Below are 10,342 nucleotides of genomic sequence, written 5' to 3' on the forward strand. Positions count from 1 at the left end.
TGACTGAGAACCTTCACAGACTCAGAGCTCAAGCACTTTCCCTAGCTCATGAAGGACATTTAGGAATTGTTGGAACCAAACAGCATCTCAGAACAAAAGTTTGGTGACCAGGGATGGACAAAGCTGCAGAAAATTTTTATAAAGCTTGTCACGGATGTCAAATAGTAGCCAGACCAGATCCACCTGAACCACTGAGAAACACACTTTTACCGGATGGACCATGGCGAGATGTGGCGGTAGACTTACTGGGACCACTACCTTCGAATTACTCAATACTTGTACTGATAGATTACTACAGTCGGTACTATGAGTATGATGTAATGTCATCTACAACTGCTGAAAAAGTCATTGACTCTATTGACTGTATATTTAGCAGACATGGGCTACCAGTTACCATCAAATCTGATAACGGCCCACAGTTCAAATCTGAGCTGTTCAGAGAATATTGTGAAACTAATGGAATCAAACATATAAGAACTACACCAAAATGGGCTCAAGCAAATGGAGAAGCGGAACGTCAAAATGCATCATTGATGAAAAGAATCAGGCTTGCACAAGCCGAAGGACTTGACTGGAAGCGAGAGCTAAGAAAATATGTAACAGTGTATCGCAGCATTGAGCATCCAACCATGGGCAAAAGTCCAGCAGAACTCCTGTTCAACCGCAAAATGAGAGGAAAGTTACCGAACATCAGTGAGGCAAAAACAATGGAGTTGGATGTGCGTGACAGAGACGCTGAACAGAAAGGAAAATCAAAGATTTCTGCTGATGAACGAAGGGGAGCTGAGTATTCGAAAGTTGACACGGGAGACACAGTGCTGGTTCAACAAGACAAAGTAGACAAGTTTACAACACCATTCAACGCAACACCACACAAAGTTGCAAGCAGAACTGGAAACCAAGTCATTATTGAATCACCAACAGGAGCTCGCTATCACCGGAATACAACACGTGAAGAAATACGAGACAAATGAGACCAGAGAAGGACACTACGAACAAAATACAATACCTGAAAGGGAGGAAGGTGAAACACCCACAAAGACTGACACCTTCACTCCAACACCACAAGAGGGCTCCTAGAGGCCAGAGAGATCAAGTAGATCACAGAGGGCTAAAAAGATACCTGAGAGGTTTCGTGATTTTGTGGTGAAATAAACTATAATATGTTAAGGTGAAGAGGTAACTGGCAAGTTTCAAGTTTCAAGTTCAAATGTGTATGTCGACATGTATATATTGAAAAGAAAAAAGTTTGCTAGCGAGAGACAGAGAGAGGCGTTGAAAGGCTGCTTAATGTTTCGGAGGAAAACACGAACACGATGTACAGTCGAGTCTTAACAGCTTACTTACAGCTGGGCTCGTCAGGCACTCTTTTTGGCTTTAGTGGTTATTATTATATTTACATGCTTCCAGCTCCCGTTTCTGCTCCGTGACAGCTCGTACTTTTCCTTTTTCTCCCTCCCTCGCTCACAGACACATAACGGGTATGGCAGTCCATTCTCCCTGCAGCACAGACTACACTGCCCATGAGGCTACATTGTTTAGGGCGATGCCTGTAACACTCTGCTATTGCCTTCATATTAAATAATTTTTGTATAATAATTTTTAGAGGCTCTTATTGCGTGTTTTGTTTGGGTTTCCACCGGCGTGGAATTACCAAAAATAGAGAGACCATAGCCTAACATATGAAATAGGAAAATACCGCCATGTAATCCATTTATTTCAACAAACTAACTGTATTCTCAATATCACCTATTGAACAGTAACTGTAACGGATACATTTACTCATATTTTGTATTTTAAATACGTAACGCCAGTGCATGCATTATGCTACTGCCCAACACTGCCTGTTGAGATCCTGAGATCCGCTCCTAGAACACCGGCCTCCAACTCCTGAAGAGACGCGGGTGTCCCTAAATCTAGCAAATATTAGCTTCAGGCTAGCTTGCTATGACGAATAGGCTAATACCAGCATTTTACCACAACTTCACCAGATGTAGCTAAAAAAAACTAAACTAATGTCCAGTCCAGTGGGACAGCAAGAAAAGATGACAAAAAATGATTACTTACTTGCGGTTTGGAGGTTCAAGCTGAAATTGAAGCAGCCATTGAAAGACGGGAAGAGAGAAAGATGGCAGCTTGGTCAGCACTAGTGGCCTCTATAATGCAAATACATGCTTATATATATATATATATATATATATATATATATATATATATATATATATATATATATATATATATATATATATATATATATATATAAGCTTAGCTTCAGTGGTAATTCTCATAGGTGCTGCTTCACATTCAGCTGTTCACTACTCCAGTGTGAGCTGGAGGCCACCACCTGATGAAGCCAACAGAATCACATCATCTGCAAAAAGCTGAGATGAAACCACCAAAGTGGAAGCCTCATTTTAGCTTGTTTTTTGATGCTCTGGGAGCAGACACCATCACTAAGCGGGTGAGGTTTTGGGGTGATGGAGAGAGGAGAGAAGATGCAGATAGGTGTGTAAGGCAGCAACTCTGCCTCCTGATCTCAACTCTGGATAGTCACATTTTGGGTGCTTTAATGAATTTGGCCAGATTTCTATGACAGCTGTTCCATCTAAAGTGGGACAGATGGTTTCTCTCATTCTGGTTCCTTGGTGTCCTCATCTCTGCTGACATCTCCTGGACAGAGAACATCTCAGCGGTCGTAAAAGATCATCGGCTGCCCTCTCCCCCCCGATGGACATTTATTCCTCCCGCTGCCTCAGCAGAGCAGCAAACATCATCAATAACAGTTCCCACCCTGGTTTCAACATGTTCAGCCTGCTTCCCTCAGGGAAGCGCTACAGGTGCATCAGCACAAAACCCCACAGACCCAAAAACAGTTTCTTCCCAAAGGCCATAACCACCCTGAACTCACACATGCAGCGATAACACAGACCCCCCACCCAATTTTTCCCATTTTCTCTATGAACCACCACTGTGCAATACCAAATTCTATGTGCAACAACCCAACTGTACATACATAACACTATTTATTACATATTAACTTTTTTACACTGGTTTGTATATTTGTACATTTTATATATTTTTCTCTGTTAATACTGTTCATATGTATGACACTCCCACGGATTAATTGCGATTCAGTAATCTGAAAAAAATAACGCAAAAAATAATAATAACACATTTAATCACTCTTTGCATTCCAAGCAAAGGGGAACTTTTGTCAATACAGCGATCACACTGATGCACACATCAGTGTTACAAAAATGGAAGAATCAGAAGAAAGCACGATGCTAGGTTTGATTGGAGGCAAATTTCATTTCAAAAGACTACCTGACAGAAGCCTTGATAAAAGCGTGGTTTTGTGCAAACTGTACAAAAAGGAGTTTGCATACCACCGAAGCACTTCAACCTTACGGTACCATCTAAATGCAAAACATGTTGCAGCGAGCACAGAAACTGTGGGAGCTGTTAGTGCTAGCAGTCACAGTTTGAGTATCAAAAAAAGGTGTCAGCAGCCCAATCTTGATGGCACGACTGACTTTAGGACCAAAATTAGTAAATCAACATCGGGCAAACTCACAAATTCTCTGGCCAAATGGATTGCTCTGGACTGTAGACCACTATCAGTGGTAGAAGATGGGGGTTAGAAAATGTACTACAGTTAGCGTCAGGTGATCCAACTTTCCTACTGCTGTGCCAAAAGACTATTTCAAGTAAAATTCAACAGCTTTATGACACCGAAAAGAAAGCAAAATTAGATGCATTACAGAAAGCAGACTTTGTGGCTCTTACTGGCAATCATTGGACTCAATTAGTAATTCTAATTACATGGGAGTCACTGCACATATTGTTGATGTCACTGATGGGACATGGAATCTACAGTCCTGACTGTGCAGAAGACAAACACCAGAAACTATGGCGAAAACTGCTCTGACCAGTTTCTCTCTGTGGCAGTGGAATGGAGAATTCAACATAAGGTCACCACAATTGGAACAGACAGTGCACGAACCATGGTGGCTGCAGTAAGACACCTCCCATTTCAACACATGCCTTGTGTTTCTCACATCTTGTAAAGAACCATCACTGTCACTGTTGCTGATAGTGTTTAGTGATGGATTAGCAAAATGTCACAAGATAGTGGGTCAGTTTAAACACAGCCCTGCTAATATGGAGGAACTACACCAGGAGCAAACAAGACTGGGCCAACAGAGCTACTCATACAGGATGTTTCCACACCTTGGAATTCAACGCTGCATATGGTTTCTTTTCTACTGAAGAAGTTTTTGCTGCTTTAGACAAACAAAGGCACAAGCTAGTCATTTTAACTCCATCAGAGCTGATAAAACTCCAAAAGCTGGCGATCGTCCTTCAGCCATGCAGGTACATAAAACAATTTTTTAACTTATTGTTCCTGTTTCTTCAAAAAGCTCTACAGTTGATAGTTATTGTGTTAGAGATTTTCTTCATTATACATTATAACCAAATCTCTATAATACAATATAATCAAGTAAGCCTTATATTCTAACCAAGTAAGCCTTATATTTTAACCAAGTATGCCTTATATTTTGTGTGTTCATATATTTTCACATAACCAAGCCTATTGTTGAAGAATCACCTAACCAAGTCTATTGTTAAAGGAAAACATGATGTATTCCTTACCTCAGTGTCTGAGATGTTTGACAGCATGATATAATGATGCATTCTTTACTTCAGTGTCTGTGATGTCAGATAAAGCATGATATACTTCTGTATTCTTATCCCAGTGTGTGAAAGATCAGATAAGCTGATTTAATGTTTAACCTCTCTTCAACATCTGTTAAAAGAGGAAGTACTATGTAACCCATTTTTGCCTTATAAATAAAGCAAGCGAGCCTGTGCTCGGTGTGTGTGTCTTCTCAGAGGCATTCACCCGTGCGCACGTTTTCTAATTACACTCTGAGTCGGTCTGCAGTTGTCTCATTTCTCTTACTTGTGTTTTGAACAAATGTCTACCCCTGACATATTGTATAGATTAATAATTCCTTTCTTGAACTGTCTACTACAGGTTTGTGACTGAGCTTCTTGGAGGTGAGACATACGTCTCATGTTCAGTGGTTTTACCTGCTTTCTGCCACCTGCATGACACCATGGAGGTGATGACTCAAACTACATGGTGAAATTTAAGACTGTCTTCACAAAGGACCTATCCCAATGTACACTCAACCATCAGTGTTTCAAGATAGATACTGTGCTTGACCCACGCTTTAAGGATATAAAGTGTCTTTTAAGGGGAGAGCAAGAAGAGTTTTGGACCAGCTTTGAGGCCCTGCTGCAGGAACAGTGTAAAGATGCCACCACAAAGGAGCCAGCAAAGACAAAGAGCCTCCTCCTCTCTTCATTGTCTTCAGACTCTGATTCAGACGAGGAAGCCCTGTGTAACAGGGCCCTGAGTTTGTACAGAACAGAATCCACCAACAGCGAGAAAGACTGTCCGCTGCAGTGGTGGTCCAATCGAGCAGGGAGCCACCCACAGTTGTCTGTCCTGCAGACATCACATGTCACATAGTAACAAAAAAGAGAGCTGCCTTGAGCTCTGAAAATGTGAACAGGCTAGTTTGTCTAAGTAACTGGCTGAAAGAGAAGGCCAGTTTCTGCCTTATATTTTTAAGAGGAAAAACTGATGTCGAAATTTTTATTATTGTTATTTTATTTAATGTATTAGGAGTTTTAATGTACAGTATTTACTCAGATAAAGGTGGTTTATGTTGAGTATTTTGTAATAATCAATATTTTTAAACTGAGTTAGCATTTATTGACACCAGCTGTTAATGACTGAAATATTTAGTTATCTATGTTGGCTAGAATATAGGTTAAAATTGAAGAGAAGTTCTGTTTTGCTTTGTTGCTTTATATATACTATAACGTGAACTGTCACACTGGCAGGCTACACAAAATTGTACTAAGGGGCATCAGAACCTGAGGGGGGCCCGGGCCACTTTGACATTTTTGTAAACTCAAGTTTCTCAGTCTAAAAATATTATTATTTCAGATAATTAATCTACCTGAAGCTGATTTTATCAGCTGGATGTTAAATTCTCTGTACCCACCTGTCCTGTTGATGAAGAGCAAGTTCATTCAAATGCTGTTTTGGCAACACTCACCACTTCTGTAAGAATGATATGCGTTTTTGAAGTACAAGACAAACTGAAATGTTTTCAATTTATTTTTTTTTCTGACTATGTAGCACAGACAACAAAACTGGAACTGACAGAAAAGCATAGTGACAATATCTGTGTATAGACTGCCTGTGTTCCCAAGCACTTTAATTACAGAGAAGCATAGACAGTAGAAATGCATAATCTGTAACAAAAAATGTAGCAATATTTTCTAATTAACTACATATATTATTTAATCCAGTGTGAAATCCTGGGCTACAATCTTGATTGTTCAAGAAATATTAAATCCGATAACAAGTTTAAACAGAGGAGTTGGCCGTCCGACTGGGGTCTGGAATGTGGGGCCTCCTCGGGACGGTCTGCTTCTCTCCACCCCAGGGAAGAGGGTAACACTGCCTGGGTCTGGGTGCAGTTTCCCCCTCCAGGAGCAAGGGTACCTAGACCTGGGGTATAGAGTACGCTTGGGGAGTGTGATTGTGGGTACAGTGTCTATTTATGTCTGTCTCCATGTTGGGTGAGGGCGGAAAAAAAAGTAAAGAAATTCAGGATAAGAACTGTAAGTGCATGGAGCTTCAAGGGTGGCTCCACAGGTATGAGCAACAGGCCTTCTGTTGAGCCCAGTTTCAGCATTAAAGCACACCAAAATTTTGTCAACACAGATGACAGAAGATCCAGTGCAGAAGCGCAGGATTTTTTCAGCTTTTGTTTCATCAGCGTTTTTGACATAACGCTGAAGATGGTTAAAGGTTGTCTGTTCTGCCTGAGACAGCATCAATTTTGCTGTTTTAAATAGCTGCACTACTCTTTTGCCTGTGGCCTTCTTTGTCTCAAACAGAGACAACAAATTTTCCTTGCCAGACAGTTTCAGCTGCAGACGTGCCATGGGTGTGGAGAAGCAATCCATTATATACTTTGGCTCTTGGAGAATGGCCTTATGAACCATTGTTTCAATGGCAGGCTGCATGTTGTTCGTCGGTGGTAGGAAGTGGGACCCCATCCATGCTTGCCATCCTGCCTCACAAAAGTCTGGCCTCAGTTCATTTTCACCTTCACACCTTCCAAAAATTGCTCCCAAAATGCAGTGTAAACCTCCCTTGACACCCCAGCATCATCAACAGGATTTTCATTTACAAAGTTCATCTTTAAAGTCACCTTCATTATGTTACTGTCCATAAATACAGCCAAAAGATCATCAACAACCTTCATCCTGCAAATTCACACATGTCGGGGGTTCTGTGGATTTCCTGAATTTGATGGGGAAAGTTGGTTGCTTGACTCTAAAGGCAAACAAGACAAGACCAAACACGCATATTCCATAAGAAATGTAAATGAATTATATAGATTCCAAAATATCAATGTTCTGAATATGTTTGAAATTTATTGTCTAATTTTAGTTGTCTCTCTGTTCCCAAACCATGGTTGCACTGACAATTTATATATAACATTACCATTTTGGCCTGATGAAGTTCCTCCTACGCCTCACAGATGGACAGCACTGCCTTATCCACCTGCAGACATAAAACATTAGAGAAATGCTATTAATGAAATCGAGTTTCTAGTTTTATTCTAGGAAGTCACACTACCGCACATTTATAAATATATTATTTATTTGTACTCTGCAGCAGGAAGGAATTCATGCTAATGCTTCAGCAAAAGATAGGGTTCGGTCAGTGTTGTGTTGGTAGATTCAAAGTATCTTTAGTTATTTTGGTTATAGATTTAGTATTATTTAAGCCTAGCCAACAATTGGTAATTAAACAGTTTGCAAATGTATTAGAAAGAGAGTTCTTAATCACTGTTCATGATCACTGTCAAAAGCTACTTTGTCAGTTTCTTTCTTATTAATTTACTGTTGCTGTAGTAGTATTAGTATAGTAGTAGTAGTAGATATTTATATACCACGTTACTAAAAACTATTTCGTGAAGTAAGGTATAAGTAAGATAAGTTCCACCAAGTAATTTGTGCCATGGCGTCCATGTTACCATGGTAACGGCACAGCCAGATAACAATATGAAATTTTAAAACATACGTGCCCTTCACAAGTTATGTTTAGTTAACCTGAACATATTTATAAGAGTTAACATTAAAGGCTTGCATATACAACTTCTGTTTTTCAACAAGTCGCTCACCTTCTCAACCCCGGTGTTTTATGCTATCTTGTTCTTTCATTTACTGAATTTTATACGTACTTTGTCTTGTTGCATGTGTATGATGTCCTCTTGTGGGACCTCTCTTGACCGCAGGAAATGTTCTAAATCCTCCTCCATGTCTGCTCTGTACCGGACCGCACCCTTCAACAGAACCACTATCAAAAAGTAGCGGGGTCTTTTGCGAGCGCTCGCAAAACTTTTGCGAAATCTATTTAAGTGACAGGAAACAATTTGCAAAGCTGGGTGACTTTTTCTCATCATACTTAGACATTGCATTTGTTGCTCCACAAGGCTCTGTACCGGGTCCAGAATTATTTATTATTTATTTAAATGATATTTGTAAGGCTGATATGTTAAAATTAGAATTTGCAGACGACACAAATATTTTTTGTTCTGGGGGTAATCTAAAGGAGCTGCTTGATAAAATTACATCAGAAATGTGCAAAATTAAAAAATGGTTTGACAGGAACACACTATCACTAAATCTAAGTAAAACTAAAATCGTCTTATTTGGGAATTCCCAAAGAAACGCACAAGTGCATATTCATATAGATGTTGTGGAAATTGAAAGAGTTCTTGAACACAAGTTATTTGGTGTGATAATAGATGATAAAATACACTGGGAGTCTCATATAAATCATATACATAACAAAATTTCAAGAAGTATTTCAATTTCGAGTAAAGTAAGACACATTCTGGACCACAAATTGGGGCTTCATATTGTCATGGTCCTGGGTCATTTTTACCCAGCGTTCTTAGTTTTCTCGTGTTTTTGTATTTTGTTCTTTATTTATTCCATGGTTCCTAGGTTGTTCAGTTTAGTTTATAAGATTTCCCCTCGCGATTTTACCCCGTGTCCCCCTCCACGTATCTGTGAGTCCCCATGCCTCGTTTCTCCTCCTTGTGTTTTATTCCATGTTTTCCCCAGCCTGTTATGTCTGCGCCTCTGTGTACTTCCTGTTTTACTTTGACAGTCTCCCATCAGTATGCATCATGCTGTGTTTGCTCCTGCCCTGTCTCGTTAGGATTATCTGTGTCAGCTGTGTGTTCCCAAGTCCCTCGTTATCCTTCTGTGTATTTATGTCCGCGTCTCCCTCCATTCCGTGTCGCGTCCTCCCTCATGGCGGTGTTTCCTCGTGTTTCAGTTAATCATTTCTCAGTTTAGTTTAGTTCTCTGTTTTCCCTGTACTTCTGCAATAAAGCAGTGCTTTTGAGTTTATTCCTCGTGTCTCCGTGAGTTTGCATTTGGGTCCTCACCTGCCTCTGTTACGCAGCCGAATCATGACACATATTGAAAAAAAAAAGGGCCATAAGGATAATCCATAAAACTGGTTACAGAGATCATACAGATCCACTATTCTTTAAATCAAAAATACTAAAATTCACAGGTTCATTTTCTCACTGTACAAATTATCAAATCAAATCAATTTTATTTGGATAGCACTTTTAAAGACAACAACTGTTGACTAAAGTGCTGTACAATAGAATAATCAGATAAAATTTAAAAGGAAAGTAAAATCAAGGATAAGAAAATAATAAGAATAAAAATAATGACAGACTCATACCGACTTAAAAGCCAAGGAGTAAAAATGGGTCTTTAGATGAGTTTTAAAAGTATCCAGTGTTGGAGAGGTCCTGATATATAAAGGCAGTTTATTCCACAGTTTCAGAGCAGCCACAGCAAAAGCCACATCTCCTCTGTGTTTTAATCTAGACTTAGGGACAACTAGAAGCATTTGGTCTGCAGACCTCAAAGATTTCGCCGGAGTATACTGATTTAGAAGATCAGAGAGATATATAGGAGCTAGTCCATGCAATTTTTTAAAAACAAGTGTCAAGATTTTAAAATCAATTTGAAAACCAACTGGCAGCCGGTGTAGCGAGGCAAGTATAGGGGATATGTGCTCTCACTTGCGCATGCAAGTCACAAGCCTTCCTGCAGCATTTTGAACCAGCTGTAGTCGACCAATTGATGACGAAGTTACACCAGAGTAGAGGCTGTTGCAGAAGTCGAGGCGAGATGCAATAATGTCATAGATTGC

At 39.9% G+C, this 10,342-nt stretch overlaps 1 pseudogene; it reads right to left on the reverse strand.

The window, feature by feature from the left end:
- Positions 1-6,642: 6,642 nt before the first annotated feature.
- On the reverse strand, positions 6,643-7,466 carry LOC146717044 (uncharacterized; annotated as a pseudogene).
- Between the last annotated feature and the right edge of the window lie 2,876 nt (positions 7,467-10,342).

The sequence above is a fragment of the Copadichromis virginalis genome, linkage group LG2, assembly GCF_057382275.1.
Source record: "Copadichromis virginalis isolate Kocher_CV1m ecotype Utaka linkage group LG2, C_Virginalis_male_GT1.1, whole genome shotgun sequence".
Lineage (NCBI taxonomy): Eukaryota > Metazoa > Chordata > Actinopteri > Cichliformes > Cichlidae > Copadichromis > Copadichromis virginalis.